This window comes from Pipra filicauda, unplaced genomic scaffold (assembly GCF_003945595.2).
Source record: "Pipra filicauda isolate LSUMZ 115617 unplaced genomic scaffold, ASM394559v2 scaffold92_size2517590_pilon, whole genome shotgun sequence".
In the NCBI taxonomy this organism is placed as follows: Eukaryota; Metazoa; Chordata; class Aves; order Passeriformes; family Pipridae; genus Pipra; species Pipra filicauda.
Window position 1 is genome coordinate 1,677,470 of NW_024105120.1, and position 20,362 is coordinate 1,697,831.

The following is a 20,362-nucleotide window of genomic DNA, read 5'->3' on the forward strand; positions in this document are numbered from 1 at the left end:
CTACAGAGGTAAGGCAGTGGTAACCACTGAGCCTTTCTCCTTGTACAGGGGGAATAGAGGGTGTGCTGCTTTTGAATCCAGTTTCAGGACTCCTCCTTCCATCCCACCAAATTCCCTGCACCCTGAGGTGTATAGGACCCAGGGGCAAACTGATGAAAGAAGGTATAAAAGGTATAAAAGTGTCTTCTGCAGAGGCTGTGCAGAGCTGGAGTAGCTCCAGGGCAGCTTTGTGCCACAGATTTCACTGTAAGGTGAAGTGTCCCAGTTTGGATCCACCAAATCCAAAGAGAACAGGAAGCAAAGGCAGACAGTCCCTTTAAATCTCAATGATGCCATGTCATCCTAGTTGTACCATGACCTTTAATGATACCATAGTAGCTTTTGGTTTAGTATCATGTCAGACTCTGGCACAGGTTGCCCAAGGAAGTTGTGGATGCCCCATCCCTGGGAGTGTTCAAGACCTGGTTGGATGGAGCTTTGAGCAGCCTGGTCTAGTGGAAGGTGTCCCTGTCCATGGCAGGGGGGTTGGAACCAGATCACCTTTAAGGTCCCTTACAACTCAAACCATTCTGTGATACTATGATTGTCTCCATACAAAAAAATTAACACTGTATCAGGCACAGTTTCACCCACAGAAGGCTTAAAAATTAATGCCCAGTAGCACAGACTTTGGTGTGCACAGTAACAATGCATTTACACACTGTTGGTGGAGGGTTTCACAAGTAAAGGCTCAAATCTGAGGAAAAAGCCAGGGGAGAAACATCTTTTTGAGGAATCAGGCAGCTCTAGGAAGCTGCAAATCTGTGCTCTGAGCCTTGAAGTGAACAAAGTGTGGCAGAAACATGAACATCCAGGGACCAAGATTTTCCAGGGTGCACGATGAGGCCTCAGTAACAAACAGAATGACAGCAGTAATTAAGAGCAATATTGTATAACTCTGTTTGGCTTGCTAACAACCTGCACATTGCCTGTATATGCAGCAGTTTCCATTATCCAGCACCTGTGGAACAGCTCGATCTCGACCCAAATCTGTGTGAGGACAAGGCTGTGTTGTGTCCCAGCACTGCACAGGAGCCACATCACGCTCCAACTGGCTGGAAGACCCGAGCCATGGGATGTCCCTGTTGGGGCTCCTGCCTTGAACACAGATAAAGCACTGTGTGCTCTATCCATGAAATGGATGCATTGCTCCCTGCTGAGATAGATTTGCTCTTTTTTTTTTACTTCTCATTCAAGTCATCGGTTCTTTTAGGTGAAAGAAATCAGGATCGGGTTTTTTGGAATTGACTCAAAATAGTAAAAATCCAACATAATATGGATTTTCCAATGATAATCATTTCACATCATTAATGAATAAGAACTTCTGTACCATTTTGGAGAACTGCCACCATTATGAAGTTTGGTTTTTTTCAGAAGGAAGGCTATTCACTTGGAACAGAAAGGTCAAAGGCAATTATTTTGCCTAAATGATCATGGCTGTTTCTTTTGACAATCACTATAACAATTTCTGGCATGGCCCTTGAACTGACTGAAAACCTAGTTTGAATATTATATCACTGAATGTTTGGAGTGTAGTTTTATATCCTGAATTTTTATTTTAGACCAGTATTGGAATTGAAAAAATGAAGCTGTCTTGTTTCTTCCTGAAATGTAGCAAGGATCTCAGGGCTATTCCAGTGCCTTTCTTCTCCTATTACCATCTGTAGAAAGCTTTGGAAGAGTTTATATACTATGAGGGGAAGAGTATTTTTAAGGCCCTTCTAACAAAGAAATTTCTACTTAGAAGAATCATGCAAAGTAATTAGCAAGTGTTGCTGATGGAAGATCATTTGAGACCATCTGTACCAGAGACCTCACTAGCAGCAATACATTTAGGAATGCCATTAATTATTTAAAACACAGAGTTGAAGAAGCAGGAATCCCTTTCAAAGTCCTACCTGACGTTTCTCTGCTACTAACATTACCCACTTCTCACTTTAAAAATTGCACTTCATAAATTGCACAAGATTTGTTTGAGTTTTTAGGTATATTATCTCCATGTAAATTTACTGAAACACAATGGATCATCTCCCCTTTTAACCGGGGGAACAGGAGCAGATCAGTCTATCTCCTGCCTCTAAGTGAACTTGAAACCTGGCTGCATTTATGCAGAGCAGCATCACTGTTGTGCATCACTGCACTCCCCAATGCTCCCATGGACAAAAAAAGAGTGTAGGGGGTCAGGGAGAAATGGACTCTGTTGGGACCTTGATTGTTCTGTGCACAAGAGCAAGTGCTGGCAGTGACAAGCAGTATTGTTGCAAAGAAAATCTCAGCAGAAAATACAATAATAATAATAATAATAATAATAATAATAGTTTTTTTAAAGTTAAACAAATCGAAATTTTGCAGAGTGGTTATAAAACTGTGTCAGCTGCAGTTTTCTTTTCCCAAAGTTTTTCCTTTTCTCCAATCAGCTGTTTATGCATGAATGCTTTGCTGCAAGAAGCCAAGGGAGGAAGGTAATGTTCAGTGGTTTGTACATTAGATGAAACACAGAGCAGTAACTTGCAACCATGCGTCACACGAGACAACTTCTTTATGGTGTGACAAACTTTTTGACTCCCATTTCTTAATTAGAGGTGGGAAGAGGCAGGACAGATTCTGCTGTAGGAAGAGTTGCAAAGCAACCAAATACTTTGCCATTTGCTTCCCACCCCCCTCCTTCTGCTCAGCATCCCCAATCCCTGCGAAAGTGTACCTAACCATAATAGTAATAATAAAACCAACAATAAATAGAAACTCCTTCACACAGAACCCCGTGAAATTATATAAAGCAAGCCAAAGATACAGAGGACAGAAAAAACTGAGGGCAGAATAAAAAGCAGATAGGAATGCAGTTAATGGAGAGGAATATGTTTCTGATACAGAAAGGCAGCCTTGCTAAATTTTTGATGAAACATATCTGCACTTTCAATAGAAACCAAAGTTGGAGTGTGAACCCTGAGGCAATGTGTTCATAAGAAAACATATTTTGCTTAGGTAGTTCCCAAGGGAAAATATGCTGATCGCTGATCATCCTTTGCAGTTGCTTCTGCACCTCTAATGTAATTGCCTGCAAGAAATGTTTGTAATAATGTATTTGAGTTTTAATTTCCATTAAGGAAACAATAAGTCATGTCATAGGTTTCTGAATTCACACGCATAGAAAAGGAATTGCTTTCCTAGGACAGGATTATTTTCCATTTCTTTCCCTGCACATGCAAGTCTGTCCAGTTCCAGTAATGAATTTGCAGCTGAAAAAGTGTTTGTTGCTTAATCTCATACTTCTTGTTCTTAAACAGCTCGTTCTTCCAGAGACTTGTCAGCATGGGGACATCTGATTGCCCCACCTTACACTCTTCTCCAAAAAGGTCTGAGATTTCCTGGTTGCAGATAAAAGTTTGGAAAGATGAATCCTAAGCCCCTTATGGATCTACAATTTATCACTCAATCAGTCCTATGATTTTGGAATACTGCAAGTTAGCAAAGTTATTTTCCCACACATTTCTTTGCCTTCTCTTTCATAATAAGGCAGAAAGGAGGAAAGGAGAGAAGGCACAGACTGAAATTTTCTTTCACTTCTGTGTGAGCCATGGGAGGGGAAAGGCTGCTAGTGTAGATTCCTTCCTCCTCATTGCCTTCACACACATAAGGGCCAGGCTTTGGCTCCGAAAGCAGAACCAATCATGGTAACAATTTACTGAAAATCGTGGTGAAATGAGATCCTTAAAGCTGACAGTCCCTGGTGATTGAAATGAATTAAAATATATTTTAGTTCATGCAATAGCATGCACTGGATTTCCCTCCCTCCCTCAAAAACACAAAAATAATAGGAGGCAGCTTCCCGTCAGCCAGAGCAAAAGACACTTTTAGCCTTTGGACCTCAGTTCCAGGCACCAGCACAGTCCAGATTCTACTGTTTTTTTGGCCCATGTTACATGTACTCTATTGCTTGAGTTAATCTACTGGCTGGATTAAAGTCCTGTTTTTAAATCTGAGAGAAAAATGGACAAAGAGAAATCCAAGAAGAAATTGAGCAAAACATGACACGGAGGTGAAATATTGTTTTCCACATATAGGGCCAAATGTGAAGTCAGTGGAGTAACTTTGAACATACAGTGGTGGAGCTGAAGGCAGGATTTGGCCCTTGAAGCTGGGGATTACTAGGTTTGGAAGAGAATGCTGGTCGCTCCGTTGCAGCTTGGCTCTGACAAAATATGACTTCTGGACCTAGTCCCAACAAGAAGGGAATTATTTCAAACAATAATTGTTTTGTTTGCATAGCTTAGGATTTCACTCAGTTATAAATACATCTTTTAAATTAAATTTCCCTTGGAAAACAATGATTAAAGGAACAAATTAAATTCGGGGTATTCTTGGTGAAATCTAGAGCTTTGGATGGGATCTACTGAGCCCAAACCACTGCTTAGTTTTTGCCATGACCACAAGAATAGGATGTTCAATCTCAAGCAGAGAATAAGTTGGCCACACGGTTTCCTTTGCCTTTCCTGTAACAAGACAGAAAATTCTCAGGAAGCAATGGTACAAAGTTTGTTGTTTCTCTCTCTCTCTCCCCGCTCAGCAAGGACAGGCAAACTGTGGCTTTCAAAACACTTCATCTGTGGACCACACACAGCCTGAGGTTAACGCTATTATTGTTCCTTTGTCAGGCCTTCTTTGTCCACTCTGCCAAACAAATTGCTTGTTTCTTTATTAAATAGGGTTCTTTTCCAGTAGCTATCTCCCTTAACCTCAATATAATTCCCTTCTCTAGAAAAGAAGGATCAGCTGTGTACTCGTCCCTTAGTGAAATGGCAGAGACAACATTTCACCAAGGGATGTTATGGAGTGTTCCCTGAACAGGCAAAGCAGAATAAACCAAACAAATCCGCGCCCATATTTTTCCTCTCAATTTGAGGCTGAAGAGTAAGTGTATGGTACTCAGGTTGAGCTCTGGTTACCCCAACCTCTTCAACTAATTTCAAAGACAACTGACCCTTCAGAAAGTAAAAGCTGACTTAGAATAATACCTTTTTCACAAAATATTAATTTTCTCTTAGATTAATATCTATCTGTGAGATATAAGAACTGTCCAGAAAGCCTTTCTGCTTTCTGGGATTTTTCAAGGAATGAGCGGGATGGTTATCTAAAAGAAAGATTTCTGCCTGTGTGTGCAGAGTAGCTGTCACTGAATGTATCTTTGGTCACTGTCAGCATTTCCAAGACTTTATACATTCTCTAAAATACCTTCTTGGACTATAATTATCTTCCCTTGTTTGGTTTTCAGTTCACTGCTCCTGTGTTCGTATTGTCTCTCCTCATTCTGCTAGGACTGTGAAAAGAAGTCCAGGACTCTAACTTGCACTTTTTATTCCCCATACAATAAATTTTTTTCTGGTGTAGTCTTTTTTTAACCCTTCCCTTTGTCTTTCTCTTTTCTCTCACCAGTTTCATATTCCCAACTACTTATTAGGTCCTCACTTGTGCATATGCCCCATTATGTGATTCCATCTTCACTCTCTGTCCTTTGCCCTCATGAGCAGACAATGCCAAACTTCCTGCCTCCGCATCCCGTGGCATTCTGTGCCGTGCCATCTGCTTAGAGGGCCCTGTTTGCTCTCTCTGGGAGCAGAGAACCCTCCAGAATGGTGGGGTGTGGCCTGGTGTGAGACCCAGGGCTAATGGACCTCAGTTATCAGCCCTTCTCTGCCCTTATGCCTAATAGCTCTGCCCAGAAGGACCGGGCTAATACATGTACAGTCATGGTCTAATCAGATCGAGATCTGATTTCTGCCTCTTGTTGACTGGCAGGTGACAGTTAAGTCTTTCCTTTCAGGCTCATTAGAGGGTGTGGGAAATATTTTGATTTTTTTTTCCTTCTGGGATTTGTACCATACAAAAAAGATAATTAAAAGAATATATTTTATAGGGTATGCCATCTGGAAGCATGGTGTATTCCCACGAAACATTATTTTTTGCAGGTGTTGTTTTTTTTCCCCCCAGAATGGACAACCAATTTGCCAAATTTGGTTGGAAACGCTGAGATCAGAACCAAACTAAGTCGATTTCTTCATTTATTCTGGTTAACTATGCTGTGGTCTGAAGCCTGCTCTGCTCTGGGAAGAGGGGAAGCAAGGGCAGCTGGGAAGTGAACCTGCTGGCTCTACCACCACAGGAAGGGCCACACCCTGGGCCACCTTCTTCTTACTCCTATACCACCTCTTTCTGTCTGTGTTCCTCACAGAACGTGAGCATTTCTGACTAAGCTAGTTTTGGGGGAAGACAGAGATGCTCAGCCCCTCAGTGCCTGGGAGGGAGATGGGCAATTTAGCACCTCTGCCCTTGCATCAGAGCAAAGACAGCTTCCCAGGCTGAGCCACGAGGGAATGGCAAGGGAGGTTCACATCTCTGCTTCTCCACTGGAGCAAGCAGACACACACAGGGCCCACAGACAGAGAGGAATGTTTCTTGGCACACCTTAAACTGTGGTCACTCAGCACCTTATACTACAAATCCCATGAAATTAGCCAAAGAGGCAGATTTTTGATGACTTAGAAAAATAGTCAGCGTTTCAAACACATAGGATTCAAAGTATACATTATTCCAGTTATGGTCTCTGTTGAAACAGTAAACCTCAGTATAATGCACATGCAATAAGGTGTTAGAAACTGGCAGGTATGTTTTGCATGGATATGTGGCAGTGCACCATTTTAAAATCAGTTTTCCAAATAAAAAATTAGCAGGGAAATGTACGTTTATACTGTTAAAGTTTCCCAGGAGAGTGGTCAAGTCAGCTGGCTATCACGTTGAGGGAATGAGGCTTCCTCAAGTAGCATCCAGCAGAAAAGTACCTAAATATGAATCATCCCTTCTCTCTGTTGATAGGGTACACACTGCTGAAGGAAAGGTGTCTTACACAGTGGTCTCCACAAACTGCTTTTTTTTTCCCCACTGGGACAAAATAAACCAAAGCAAACTCCTAAGAACAGAATAATCCATGTGTGTCACCGGGTGATACAACTTCCCCCCTGCAAGACAAACACATGGCAAATTATACTGTGGAAGGCACACAGCCAGGCTACAGGCTGTGTTGAGACAGCGCTGAACCAAACACGGAGGGAAGGAAATTCTGGTGACATCTGCACTGAAATATGGACTGTTCTGAACTTCTGCAAGAAAATAATTAATGTCATAATATGCAATATGAAGTTTCTGCGTGAGGGAAGCTTGTATTTATAGATGTTCTATGTATAGATGTACAGATGTAGAACGGAAGAGCTGTATGGAAGAGTGGGAGTTTCTTCTTCTCAATCAGTAGGTATGCAGAGGGCCACCACGAAAACAACAGGAGGGGGGAAAGAGCTTGTTTTCATTGCACACAACTGGAAATCACAGAATATTTCTGCTAAGAACCCAACTGGTGTTAAAATCCTACTGGAGATTTGGAGATACTGCAGGGATGTCATTTTGACAACCTCAGCAGAAAAATTCATGGTATAGGAGGTCAGAAGAGACAGTAGGGATCTGAAGGGCAGACACCTGTTTCTGGAAGGAGGAAGGAAGTTATGAGGGCTGCGAGCCTGCTGTTAGCACTTCCTGATGGAAACTGCGCACTGCGGATCACAGGGACGGCTCGTGGCTGCCCACTTCCCAACAGGAGCACAGCTGGAGCCAGCCTCGTGAGCCACCAAACTGACAGGATCTTCTCTGCTGAGAAGGGAGACTGGGAAAGCACCAGGCAGAGAGAACATAACAGAAAGCTTGTTGTGAACAGCAACTGGCAAACAAAATATTGATCTCTCCTGGTCCTGTGTAGGTGTCTGGGAACTGGAGAACCGGCTGGATGAGAGGAGCTGCTCTCCCTGAGGAGATACAAGCAGAGGAGTTGTAACAACTGCGTGGATTCCTTGATACTGCATGCAAATAATTTCTGTTCAGCAGAGTGAAATGTGCCCAGCATATAGTGAAGCGAAACAACAGAACCCAAACTATCATCCCTGGGTATGATCAAGTGCCAGCTATGGAATGACAAATGTACCACTGGAAAGGGAAGGGAATACTTTTGAGGGGAAGTTTCCCTAACGGGTCTGAAGCAAAGGGTGTTCAGCACTGTCCTCAGAAAACAAAATCTCCAGGAGTCTCCCTGAGCTCATCCAAAGCCTCCACTACCAGCAGCTGACAAGGGGACAAGAAATGAAATTAAACTATGAAATTAAAATGGCACGCTGTTCTTTTTGGCACTCACTGGCACAACACAACAAATACTTGAGGCAATAAAATCAGGTAGTGAGGAGCCATCTCTGAATGCACTAAAACCAAAATTTAAATGAGTTATTCTAAATAAAAGTACAAGGCAAGCAAAAAGTCACTATGAATAGCAGATTCAGCTAGCCTGGAATCATGTATGGTCAGCCAAGGAAGACGTTCCAAAGAAACTGGGGAAAAACAGGGAACAACATGTTTAGCTAGTTTCCCTTACAAAAATTAGAGTTAAAATAAAAACATGACATCTCAATATCCCTGACAAAAGGCCTGCTTTTCCCACAGGACCTGGTGAATGTGAATTACAAGAAGTTAATGTTGTTGAAAGGAAGAAAATTGGATAATCTGAAATGTGGTGCTGGCAAATGTCCTTGTGTGCCTTCTGGTTAGAAAAAAAAAGGAACACTAATGTTAGCAACACTGTTAGAAAAATGTAGACTGTTTCCAGACCTTAGCAGCCACACACACACTTTGATTGTATCAGATATGGCAATGGAAATAACTACAAAAAGCTTACCATACCAAGGTGGGAGGGGACAACCAGTAGAGAAGTGAAAGCAATGTATTTGATAATGGTTATAATCAGAAATCTTTGTGCAGCTGACATAGCAGAGTACTACAGAAAAGGCATAAAGGGCATAAAGGGAGTCTGAGGGATACAAAAGGAAAAACAATCCCTTCTGGAAAATGTAATTGAATGTGAACATAGAGAATACAACAAATTTCCAGTTATTAGAAAGGAAGGTCTTATATTATCACAGTGTTTTATCTCCAAATTCACCCCAGGCTGACATATAAGCAAAGGCCATGACAAACAGAGAAGCAAGGGACTGTCAAATTTACATCAAGTGTGCTAAATTAATTTTTATAACTTTAGAAATTTTTTTTTTCCCCTTCAGTATCCATTTAATGTAACAAAGTTTGCTTGACAACACGTGAGCTTCAATTTTCATGGACGGTCTCGTAGGACCGGAGGGGTCGGCAGCATTTCTGCAGCCGGGTAACTGCCGGCAATCTCGAAATGTAGAGATCTGCCTAAGCAAAATGAATCTATGTAAGTGTGTATATTCTTAGTGGATAAAAGTTCTTGGCAAACATCAAGTAAAGGGAAATGTTCTGGCTGTAAAAGTTGATGAGGCCAGCATTTTTGGATTTCTCACTTCTTAGCGATCTTTTCCAAAGCACTAAGTACATCTCTTCTAAGCAGTGGAATGCAGCTTAAAATGCAGTGTTGCAATAAGCAGCTATCTAATCTGGGAAAACAGGTTATGTTTTTAGACCTATTAGCAAAAACTGTATTAATTAACCCATTTTTAAATACTCTTTAGCCTTCTGCATGACTAATGACAGGAACAAATTTAAAATATTAGGCTTATGAATAGCTAACATATTTTCTAAATCCCTGACTGTAAGGGGAGCTGAATTTTTCTTTAAAACTCATTAGAACCGGTACTGATGCATCACAAAATATTTTTCTTTTTGTCTCCAGTCATGATAGCTAGGATTCTTTCATCGGTGCTGAATTATTATTCTTGTGACAATACTGTGACACAAATCCTAAAATGTAGATGTTTCCGTATCCCATGGAGTTTATAACGTGAAAGACAAAACAGACAAGCCAGGATACAGTGAAGAATTAATTGAGAAAATTCCAGGTTTGTTTGTGTTTCTGTCTCCTCCCTTCCTTTGGCTGATGGTGGTCTGCAATTCTCTCAGCCTGTATCTCCTGCTGATGCTAATGCAGCAGGGACTGACTCCTCCCATACTGGCAGGGAATCAACCTCAAAGGGCTTCCAGTTTGCACCTTGTAGAACTGGCTTTGTCGCTATGAAAAGAGGAGTTTACTGGAAGGCAAAATCCTGAATTACATAAAAACTAATGCTTGTGATTAAGACACCTTGGTAAAACGTTTGCAATGTAGAAGACTTAATCAGTACATCAAACACATCTGGAAGGAGCTGGGGTTTGTCCGGGAGGAGATACTGGAATGTGAATGTTGGACTAGGTTGGGCCATTGTAAACTTGAAGAATGTAGGTCAGGCACATTGCAAATCTGTTATCACATCTTTCCTCCAGAAACAAGATGAGAACATTTAAAAAATAAAGGCCAAACAAATCCTTTGAGTCAATTGTTGAAGTTACACTGTGGTTGAATTTGACTCAAAGATCAAAGTTCATAATTTACAGTAAATGATCTCTTATTTATGTAGTTAGGTGTTGACCAGTATTTCCCTTCTGATGTCTTTATCAGAAGTTTCATATTTTCCTTAATCCTCTCCCTTCTGCACCACATGTCACTAGAAAAAAAACATCTAAAAAACTCTGCTGTTTTCCCTGAATGTGACAAAGGTTGAAAGTAGAGAAATGGTGGACAATCCTGATGGCTGATGCTGTGGCAGTGTCTAGGAATGGAGGCTCTTAGGTAGAAACTTGTAGTGGTATTTCCATGGATTGTTGCTATTTTTCACAAATCGTTGCTATCTGTGATTCCTTGAGCAGGACCCTTCTCTCTGCCTGCAGCCAGGCGCATTTCAAACAGATGTGAAATTAGAGTTCTGTCTTTCCTGGAGCGCAGATGGCAGTTTTCCTCCCAGAGTTCACCTCTGAAGATGTTAGGCAGATGGGAATGGACCATTAGGTATCTTTTGATAATTACATTATATCATTCTAGCCTGTTTTCTGCTCTTAGTGGGTATGCCAAGGAGTTAGGAAGCTGAAGTCCCTTACAGATGTGTGATAGAGAGAGACATCTCACTTATCCTTCTGTTCATGGTGTTGCTCCCCAGGTCTCTTATCCCAACCTTGTCAAACTTGAATATTCCCATCAGCATTACCTCTCTCAGAGTAGAAGTCCTAAGAATGACAAGACTGGTTCTTGTCCAGCATCTAAGAAAGGTGTGAGTGACAACAGGCCCTGAGAGATGTCAGTTCTCCAGAACATCCATTTGCAGACTTGTGAGGCCCAAATCACCAGGGCATTGTGCAGATTCAAGAACCAGTTTCTTCTCAAGCACCAACCAGTAATGCCCAAGTCTTCTGAGCCAAGTGGATATGTACCCCTAAATTTCTGCAGGTTCCAGAACAGCAGGAATTAGAGGTGTGCAAGCCTGATTCCTTGGTTTCTCTATCGAAAGCTTGACTTTCTTGTTGTGCCGAAATGGATAATGAGGTGTAATTTGAGTTTAGTGAAAATTTTATGTGCTGATAGCTTTTATCCTGTATTTTTCCTTTTCTCCCAATGGTAAAAATTACAGTAATAATTATAGCAGTAGAGTGAATATTACTCTTGTCTGCAAAGGCTTTAAGTACTGAAAAATATACCTGAGCCATTAGGAAGTAAAAGAGGGTGTAGTCTATTTTAAGAGGCAGTTATCCAGTTCCAGGTGGTTGGAGGGCAAGATCAGAGCATTCATTCATGATGTGGGTGGTCTGGGCTGAGAGCTGAACCCAGTGCAAGGGAGTGGACTGCACAGTGGGAGAGAGAAAGGTTGAATTTATTGTTTTTTTACTTTATTCCTTTAAGTAGAAGTTATTCATGGAACATCCGTAAAGGCGAAGCTGTTGGTAGAGCTGGCAATGCTTAGTTTTAAATTGCTAAAGATATTTAAGACAACCTTGGGAGAAAAAAAAAACACCGAGGAGACTAATTTTCAAATTAAAAGTGGCCGTGGGGTAAGCACTCAGATCTTAAACAATTCAGAATTTTGGAAAATCTGGATCCAAATCTATTGGGCCATGGCAAGGTATATTTCTTATTAAAAAGCTTTATTTTGTATCCTCAGGGACCTCCCTGTGCTTGTTTCATTTACAGAGCATGAGGGATTATTTAGGAGGGGCAGGGTAGTCATCTTCCTCTTGTGATGGCATAACAGGACCCCCACCATAAAGCAGGTTTTGGAAGTGCTACAGTGGTGTAAATTAGCAAAATCAACTTTCTGGCCAGTAAGTCTGGATTCCAAACCATTACTCATAGGCAAAATATTCCATAATCATATTACTGGTTTTACAAGCAAAGCTTTTTCAAGGACATTTTAATCTAGTAGGGAATTTTCTGTCAAAGAGAGGAAATGCTGCCTTTTTTTCTTTTAAATTTAAAAACTAATAATATTGTACTTTTGCTTTCTGTGGAATACACGTGAGTTTGTGATGCATCAGGGATGAGAGCAGGTGCATGACTTCTGCAGCACTGCTGGGAAACTGGTCCAAAGCCCCTGTCAAGATCACTGAAAATAGACCTATTTTTAGTGGCACTGATCCCATGTATGACAGAACAGTTTGGCCCTCTATACTTTCAAGGTCACTAAAGACAGCAAATAGAGAAAATGGAGAAAAAATTATTCAAGAGCAGCTTGATTGGAGCAAGTGAATAAGGAAGCAACATTACCATCCATTTTGCACGTAATATACCCTCTCAAAGTCAGCTGTAATTGGTCTAAAAGGTTTCACCTATTTGAGGCGAGTTTAAGGTTGGAATTTCATTTAGAAAACCAGAAAATAACGTTTCTTAAAATTCCGGAAAAACAGTACATTCGAGTGTGTTCTATTTAGTCTTGTTAGGAGCTATTTCCAAACAAAACTGTAGATGGACCAGGGAGGATGTGAAGTCTCTGTCCTTGAAGATACCAAACCCCAGAGGCACAGACCTGGGACCCCTGCCCTGGTTGGAGAAGATGACCCCCAGAGGTGACTGCCACCCTCAGCAGTTCTGTGAGCCTGGGAGTGCATCCCATCCTGTTTTAAACAATATCTGAAAACCTTTGCTTCCTGGGCCTCTGGAGTGGTTTAGAATTGCACCCAGACAGAAGTTTAATTCTGTTAACCTTTTGTTGTGTGTTAGCCCCAGTAGGCAGCTGAGTCCCACACAGACCATCCCCCGGCAGGACAGGGAGGGGAATGGAAAGGGCAAAAGTGGGAAAACTCGTGGTTTGGGATAAAGACAATTTAACAGGCAAAGCAAAAGCCATGTGTGCAAGTAAAGCAAAACCAAGGAATTCATTCACCACTTCCTGTGGACAGGCAGGGTTAATTTTTGCAGTAGCCAGGAGGAGGCATGACCAGGACCCAGGGGCTATTCTATATGAGCTCATGTCATTGCCAGGGGCAGGGGGAAGAGACTCTCTTCATAGGAGAAGGGGTTCCTTAGGGTTCAGAAGGGGTTTCTCCTTGGCAGAGGAGAAACACGACAGGTATCCTCTGTTGTTGGGGGTGGGGAGGGGTGGGGGTTTCTCTGTGAATAATTTTTTCTCTTGTACCCTCTGTCATTAGTATTGTTGCTGTTACTGGTTGTTTCCTTATCTCATGGCTGTTTCCAGTAAATTGCTCTTATCTCAACCTCTGATCTTTGCCTTTTGTGCCTCCAGTTCTCCTCTCCAGTCCACCACAACTGGGTGGGGGAGAGGAAAGCGGGGAAGTAAGAGAGAGCGGCAGGAGGTTTGGAGAGTCTCGGTGGGGGCAGTGGATTGGGAAGTACCATTCCTGATCCACAACATATCCCCAGGAAAGTAATACCATCAAGCATAATGGGAAGACAAAACCCTTATCCTTGAAGTTCTCCCTTCCTCCTCCTTTCCCCCAGAATATTGCTGAGCACATCATGTGTCCCAGCTGTGCCTTCCCCCACCTCCCAGGGCTCCCCCAGCCTACTTGCTGGTGGGGCAGCAGGAGAAACAGAAAGCCTCAACACTCTGCAACCTCTGCTCTGCAACAGCTAAAACATGAGGGTGTTACCAGCACTGGTTTGGTCACAACTCCAAAGCAGAGCACCATGCAAGCTACTACAAACAAGATTAACTCCAGCCCAGCCAAAGCCAGTATACTAGTTCTTATGACCACAGTGCTTTGTCTTCCTCAGTTACCTCCTAATGTCACTTTACATTCAGTCAGCAAAAACAGTATTTTATAGCTATTCCAGCAATTTACTTTGTTCAAACAGCAACTCCAACAAGGTAGTTGTGTAATTTTTTTTTTTAATTAATAATTTCTTTCAGTGAATCAGTTGTACTCAGCAACTCTGTAGTTGTAAAAGTCTCTGCTGAAAGAAACCCCATCACCAACTGGCATCACATGTAACAGCTCCAGCCAGAGGAGCTCTGCAGTACTGGCTCATGTTTCCATTCTCTGTTGCATCCCTATAAATCAGGAGCCAGTTAATTCAGATTTAGAGGGTGTAAGTGGGAATTGAAACTGGGTTTAGGCTTCCCTGCTTTGCACTGGTACCAGGCTGTTGGGTTGCAAGCAGCCACCAGCTACTAGATGTCCCAAAGCCACATCGCCTTCAGCTTATAGTCACCTGGAGGGAAGAGATCTGGACTGCACGCCTTTGTTAGGAAGAACTTCATTACTCAGGTGACCAAGCACAGGAATAGATTGCCCAGAGAGGCTGTGGAGTCTCCCTCACTGGAGATCTTCATGAACCATCTGGATGCAGTCCTGTGCAACATGCTCTGGGATGGCTCTGCTTGGGCAGGCAGGTTGGACCAGATGATCCACTGTGGTCCCTTCCAGCCTGCCCCATTCTGTGATTCTGTTACTCGTTATGATAACTAGAAGAAGTTGTGATTAAAAAAAGAAAAGAAAATTAGAAGGCACTAAAGGGAAAACAGAGAAAAGGTGATTGGGACAGACGAGGGAAAAAATAAACATTAACATAAGAGAATAACCAGTGGAAGGCTGTTGGATGGTTGCAGGCAACTGGAACACCCCAAAGAGAGAAACCTAGAGATCAGCAGCCTCCTCCTGTGGCTTACTGCCTGGTGTATAATGTCCTGAATACATTGGGTATAACAGGCTCATTCATCACAAATGTGCTTTAATGGAACCAAAGGCTGGGGCAAAATTAATGCTGAGGAGAAGAGATGGCCTAAGTGTGTGTGGAAGGGGGAGATGGTAGTTTGTGTTCTAGCTTAAGTTAAAAGGTTGCTGTGTGTCTGTGTAAGCACAGCTTTTCACTAATACCTACTCAAAGGCGACAAGAGCAAGCACAGAGTACACAATTTCTGGGCTTACGAGCATATGGTTATGAAAAAGCTCAATGAACAAATCTTAGATATACTAGGTAAACATTAAAAGATGGTTTTAAACTGACACAACAAAAAAAAAAAGATGCTAAAAGGCGCAATCCATCCCTGTTGGGAGAGTGTTATAATACCCAGCCACATGAAAAGGGTACTTCAGCGTGCAATAGGAGCTTTATCCCAAGCTATTTCATTTTGATTTCGCAATTTAACTCAGATTTTTAATGTTTCTTTCTGACAATCTTGAGAAAACTGTACGTAGAAGAGTTAGCAAGAGACTCTCTTGCAACTGGGACTTTATGAGATGTCAGAGAAATAAACGTTGCAATCATTTATTGAGATCACTGGGGTCTCCAGCTGAGCCACTGAAGAAACTATAAGCAAACACTATGGGAACCACTAAGTCCCCTTAGAGGCTGTGTGCATATTTTCAACTTGCTGTGCATGCAAAAGCAGCTCAGAGAAAAAAAATTCCATATTTATGAAATCTGAATTCACTTCAGAATATTTTAATAACAATAATAGCCTGATTAAGAACTAAGTGAAAATATGAAGCTCTGAGTTATTTTAATAGTACATGATTTTCCCTTTTAAGCTTTGCCTAGAAAGGAGTTAATCTTCATGGACCAAGGAACACAACATGCATAGGAAAGACCTTCTGAATGGTTATTCATTTCTGTAATGTTAATGACACACAAGCAATTGTGCAGGGCCCACCCACACAATGAGGATGGCAAAAATCAAGCTCTGTCAAACCCAGGTATTGCCAAAACTTAGATTGCCTATACAAATGCTGTTCGGCCCCCTTCCATGCAAGCTTTGTGAGAAATTCATTACTTTTATGGATATTAATTATTCTTTTACAGCTGAGTCTGCCTTAATTACAGAATTGCCTGTTCAAAGAGCTCGATAGCTGTAAGATATTTAGTCTTCACAGTTCAGCAAGTGACCTACTTATTACCCACCACCTGAAGCCTACAGAGAATCTCTAATTTCTGCAGGTGAAGGGAAGCTGCTGGAAGGATGATGATCATGCCACTGGAGAAGGTACTGTAATGTGCATAAAACAAGAGGATTAAATTAGGGACACTCACAACAACCTCAAGAGTTGCATTTTCAAGCATTTCAGCACTTCCTAAACATATTTCATCTAATGATCTGACTTCTGGATGTTATTTCCTGGGTTTTTTTTTGGTTGAAGACCCAGTCACAAGCCACCCCCAAGAATGGGGCTCAATTCTGATATGCACTACTGACATAGAATTATAATTAATAACAGGAGAAGATTCATTGTAGGAGTTATTCTTTCCACAACATATATCCTGTGTTAAAGTGATGAAGAAACTGCCAAGGATATCCAGTCCAAATCTCTCTACCTACATCCATTGAGAAGATGTGTGTTCACACAGGTCTGAGCTGACTAAACACTGTTCCTTAGGTCTGACCCGAGATCACAACATCCCAGAAAAGCTAAGCTGAACTAAAGTTTCACAGGCACTGAAAAGGAGAATTTGCCCTCTCCCCCATCCCCATCCCTTCTCCTCCATCTTCCTGCTTGCATGATGTTACTTCTTTCCTTGCAATGGCTGTCCTGCTTGCTGGATTTTCCCTTGAGCTGAGTCAGCTTCACACCTCGGGAAGGACTGACTTCTGGAATAACTGCAACTCAGTTTCAGGGACATTTCTATGTCCTCAACTCTGAGTGTGAAAAGGCTGAATGGGCCTTACATTTCTACCACACGCTTGCCTGAACCTCCCATCTTGTGCCTTGCAATCAGACCAGGGCCGGGGCTACAGCTGTGTTAGATTCTGTTTTGGCTGCACCTCAATGAGCAATGGGGGGCAAATTATGTCACCTCCTTTGGCCTTGTGTGCCTGCCTGCTTCAGAGAGTGGTGTCACAAAGTGCTGTTCATTCCTGTGATGGCAGTTTATATTTCTATACATTTACATCTTCAGATTTCAGGCAATGACTTGTGTGAGACACATTATCTCATCACTGGTGTCACATAAGCTTGTATTTATAGGGATTTATTTCTTGGCCACCACAGAAGGAAATGATCTAATTACAGACTAATATAGTAGGATCATTATTATGTTAGCTGCCCAAGCCTTCTCGTTATAAAATCCCTTTTTGCATTGTCTGTAATTTGGCAGTTTTAACTCTTCAACCAAAAATCTCATCCCATGAGCCTTCTCCGGTCTTTTTTTTTTTTTTAAATAAAATTTTCTGCCAAAACCCATGCTAATTTCCAAGAATGCCATTGAAAAGAGGGATGCTATTTTCCTGCTAAATCTTCCATATGAGAACTCTGGCTCACACGTAGCAGGGAGAAGAAATTCAGGGTGCGGGGGGGGAGTTAAGGGATTGTCGTTTGAAAAATCAAACGCAGTTCAGCGATGTAGAGAATGTCTGGAAAAAACAGTAGTTTGCACATGTTCAGTAGAGACTTGCCAGAACTTTGTAAGGTCACTCTTCAGAGATGCTGTTTGCAATGAGCACGCTGGACTTCATAAGGCTCTTCTGTGGCAAGAAGGTTTATATACCAATACCTCTAATAATCGCTCCTTCAGATTGAGTCGTAGGTTTATGCAGCAGATTTAAAGTCTCTAGGGCTGCTGATAAATCCTGTTATTGTCAGTACAATTACACAGTTGAATTTTCCTCGTTTGCATCTTTCATAAGCTTAAGAAATTTGGCATAAAAATAATGCTTTGAAAAAACCCAACACCAGTATAAAACTCCTGCAAAGTGAGGATTATTGTCCCCATTATACAGATTTGCATCTGAGATATGTGAAGCTGAAAGCCATATATATCCATTGTTTTTCGGCTATTCAGCCAAGAAGTAAAATTTATTTTTTTTTATTATTATTATTTTATTTTTTTAATTTTTCTAAGCACGTGGCTTGACACAGCTGTAGCTGTGTGTTCTCAGACTTCAGCAAACCTGTTTCAGGTCTCAGAGACAGGCATTCAAAGAACAGGGAATGTACAAGGTGAAAAACATGGAAAAGAAAGTGGTCTCCCACAGCCCGTATCTGACCTTGCTTTACATGGAGGAATACAGCTAAGCTGGGAAAGGGACTTCCTGACCAAGGACTGACTGACAGTAATATTCTTTTAACACCATATTTCTATAAAATTACCCACCAAGATTAAACTTTCTATGATGTAAATAGGCATATTCATTTCCCAAGAAGTATTTGGTCAGACCTATTTCAATATTAGCTTAATATTTCTGTGGGTTTTCCTTCTTGTTTGTTTGTATGAACAAAAATAGTATGAAATAATTAGTATATTTTACCTTGGAAAAGTATAACCGCTGCACAGTAATTATGGCAAATATTTGTATGGCAAAGATGTCACATAGATACAAAGATAATAACGATTTCATAAGATCAAACCTTTCATTGTGATATGTTATAGAACAACAAATACCTTTTATTTGGAAAACCTGAAGTCTAGCTACAGTAATCACTATTACACCGTGAACTTGGGCACTGGGAAAAAGCTGATGACAATGTTAGTCACACAGTATTATAAAACCAGCAGAGGAAATAAAGCACAATATTTTCTTTAAAACTGTTGAGCCATTCTAGCAAATACGGGGAACCGCTTGTAATTAAGATAAACACAACATCCTCCTAGTGCTGCCCTGCTCACAGCTCTTGCAAATAGCACATATGGTCTGTACTTTTATCAAGTGTGCTTAGACCTTTTTCTCCTAATGAACGATTCTATGTGTGGTAGTTGGGAGCAAAACAAGACTAAAGTGAAATACACTCTGGCTGTCTTAGCTCAGAATTTCCTTGTATTTACGGATTTATATTAAATCCCTAAGGTTATTTTAAAATTGTTTTCAGTGTTATTTTATCATTAATCTTATTATCATCCAAAAAACTGGCTGCAAATGATTGCTTTGAGGACTGGCAAACACATTTGTACAGCTTGAAACAATTTGTTGAAAACATGTTGCTTACTTAAGAGAACATGCCGTCTTCAAATGCTGTTGGTAAGAAATGTTCATTTCTTGAATTTCCATTCTATTTATGGATTCTGAAGACAGGAGAAATACATTTTAAAGTGCACCTAGACATTGCATATGTTTTTAGGACCACCTTATCTTAACATCATGAGAAGGGATCTTCCTCGTCCCCAGGGCTCCTCAGTGGGGGCACCCAGCAGCACACAAGCCAAGGTAACACTCCTTTTGCAAAATATTTGATCTTTCCTCCAAAGGAGAAACACGCAACCAGTCACATTGTAAACTGGTGAACAACGGTTTAATAATGAGAAGGTTTGAGTTTCAGATCAATGGAACAATAATTTTTAGCCAAATGTATTTCTGTGAGCATCGTAGGTACAATAAGTATCGATTTACTTACTTTTCACCCTGATACCTCTGAATATCTATAATATATCAGTCATTTGTACATTTACGTAACTCCCTAAGATGAAATACCTTTTCAGACGAAATATCTTTGCTGTTTTATAGCTGGTGAAAAGGAGGTACAGCCTGAGTTACACAGAGCATACCTAGTAGAGCAAAAGCATGAACTGCCCCAAACGGTGAGTCCCAGCTGAAACAGGATAAAATTTCCTCTCACACATGTGTGATGGAAGCTCCAGGGGTTGGATCTACTCACTGACCATTGCTAGCATTGGAGCCCTGTGCTTTCCCCTGCAACATGCTGGATACTCACCTCCCCTCTCCAGGCTCATGGTGGGTATCTTGCCAGCAGGACCTGGGGGGACATTCAGGGACTTTCCCTGATTACCAGCTAAGGCAGCAAACTAAAATGCTCTGTCCGTTCCAGATTTAAGAAATATATAAATCTTCACTTTCCAGAAAACAGCTAATTTCAGATGCCATTTTTAACTGATATCTAGTTCTCACTAATTTCCCTACATGAAGGTTTTGAGACAGTTATGTGATTTTCTTCTGCAGCTGTAAATCCTGTCACTTCTGCTGTCTACACGAGCAGCAAATACACAGGCTTTTACCCTCTTTCCCCTTTCCTGTTCTTCCATTGATCAAGTACCTTGCCATCTGCACTTCCTAAG